Source organism: Carya illinoinensis, chromosome 6 (assembly GCF_018687715.1).
Source record: "Carya illinoinensis cultivar Pawnee chromosome 6, C.illinoinensisPawnee_v1, whole genome shotgun sequence".
In the NCBI taxonomy this organism is placed as follows: domain Eukaryota; kingdom Viridiplantae; phylum Streptophyta; class Magnoliopsida; order Fagales; family Juglandaceae; genus Carya; species Carya illinoinensis.
The window spans coordinates 9,227,537-9,230,000 of NC_056757.1; positions in this window are offsets into that span (position 1 = coordinate 9,227,537).

The following is a 2,464-nucleotide window of genomic DNA, read 5'->3' on the forward strand; positions in this document are numbered from 1 at the left end:
GATTATGACAGATGCTAGTGACTATGCCTTAGGAGCTGTTTTGGGGCAGCGAGTGGATAACAGACCATTTGTGATTTATTATGCCAGTAGAACCTTGAATGATGCCCAGAAAAATTATACCACTGCTGAAAAAGAATTGCTTGCAGTGGTTTTTACACTTGATAAATTCCAGGCTTATATTCTTGGTTCTCCTGTTACTATTTTCACTGACCACTCTGCTCTTAAGTATTTGTTGGCTAAGAAAGATGCAAAACCACGCTTGATTCGCTGGATTCTATTACTTCAAGAGTTCAACATCAACATTAAGGATAAAAAAGGAGTTGAAAATGTGGTAGCTGACCACCTCTCTAGATTGTCATCATCTCCTTCTTCAAATGTCAGCCTTCCTCTTGATGATAATTTTTCGGATGAGCATCTGTTTATGGTTGATAAAGCTCCCTGGTATGCTGATATAGTCAATTATCTGGTGACTGACCGAATGCCTTCTGAATGGTCAACCCAAGATAAGCGTCGGTTTCTATCTGAGGTAAAACATTTCTACTTTGATGACCCTTATCTTTTCAAGTATTGTTCAGATCAATTGATTTGGAGATGCATTCCTAATGATGAGTTTTCTTCAGTATTGAGATTTTGTCATACGGGTGCATGTGGTGGTCATTTTTCAGCAAATAAAACAGTGGCAAAAATTTTGCAAAGCAGTTTTTATTGGTCTTCCATGTTTAAGGACGCTTACAATTTTTGTAAAGCATGTGAGTCTTGTCAAAAGTTGGGAGCCATTAGCAAAAGAAACATGATGCCCCTTTCCCCCATTCTTACTTTAGAAATCTTTGATTGTTGGGGAATAGACTTCATGGGACCTTTTCCGGTTTCATTTGGAAACATATATATTTTATTGGCTGTGGACTATGTTTCAAAGTGGGTTGAGGCCATCGCTTGCAAAACCAATGACCATCATGTTGTACTAAAATTTTTACAATCTTTGTTTGCTCGATTTGGCATGCCCAAGGTTATCATTAGTGACGGGGGTTCTCATTTTTGTAATAAACCATTTTCTACACTTGTGAAGTGATGACTTGCAAAATTTCATATTGCAGAATTCACAAGATCGCTCGAGCGGAGGCTTTTGGCTGCTTGAGCGAATTCAGGCAGATTCAAACGCTGGAATCATACACGATCACGGACGGGAGAAAAGCGTTGAATCGTTCCCTTGAGCTTTTGACGACGAGTTGCGGCTGCAAGGAGGATTTTTCAGTGTTTATTTTCTTCCAATCTTCTCAGAACAATTATGGTGAATTCGTTTATGTTGAATTCCATTTCTAGCATGAGCTAAATTTTCTTCATTCTAGGAAAATGATGTAACCTATTTCCGAACTATGCTTGATTGTCTATGCTAATTTAATGCAATTCTCTCTTTGTTTATCTGATTTATTCTAAGTTTATTACTTCTAATTAACTGGCCATTGATTAGATGATAAGTAATCTTGTGATTTGCTATCGAAAGAGGGAATCATAAGGTAGATCTTGAATATTTCAGCATAGGTAAGTATAGAGATCGAAAGACTTGTATGAACCTATGTAGTAACTAAATCATTGATCTTATTGCTTTCTTGATTATTTAATTTGCATACTCTTGTGTGAATTGATAAACTAGAATCACTTCCAATTGACTATCGAAAGAGGCTTTTGGATTAATTAGAAATTTGCTAGTAGACAAAAAGAGAATTAAATTAAGTTAGCTGGATGAGAAAAGCATAGTGAAGAATTAGGTGAAATCGATTTCCTAGAAGTTTTCTTCCCATTAATTTGATCTTCAAACATCAGTTTTATTTCCTTTGCATATTTCTTTTGAGTCGATTTTAGTTTAAATTACAACTACAAAAATCTTAGTGATTCCTCTAGATAAAATCAAGTTTAGTATAATTTTGGTATTTGGCAACCGTAAAGTACCAATCCCTGATGACGATACTCTTCTTATTACTTTACTATAAAACTACGATACTGTGCACTTGCAGTTTTGCACCGGTCAAATTTTTGGCGCCGTTGCCGGGGATTGGTTTATTCTTATTCTTTTTGTCAATATCGATACAAAGTAATCTTGGTTTTAATTTAGAACTTTGTTTTAATTTGTTCTAAAGGTGTGTTTTTGACATGTGATGCGTCGTGCTAGATCTCGTGATATTATTCCTGTTGATCCAGAGATTGAAAGAACTCTTAGATCACTAAGAAGAAATAAGATACTAGCCATGGCTGAAGAAGATCGTGAGGTACTACCACGCACCTTGAAGGACTATGTACGGCCAGTTGTGAATGGAAATTACTCGAGCATAATGCGCCAGCCAATTAATGCCAACAACTTTGAGCTCAAACCAGCTTTGATTAGCATGGTGCAGCAAGCTCAATTCAGCGGATTGCCACTTGATGATCCCAATATTCATTTGGCGATGTTCTTGGAGATCTGTGACAC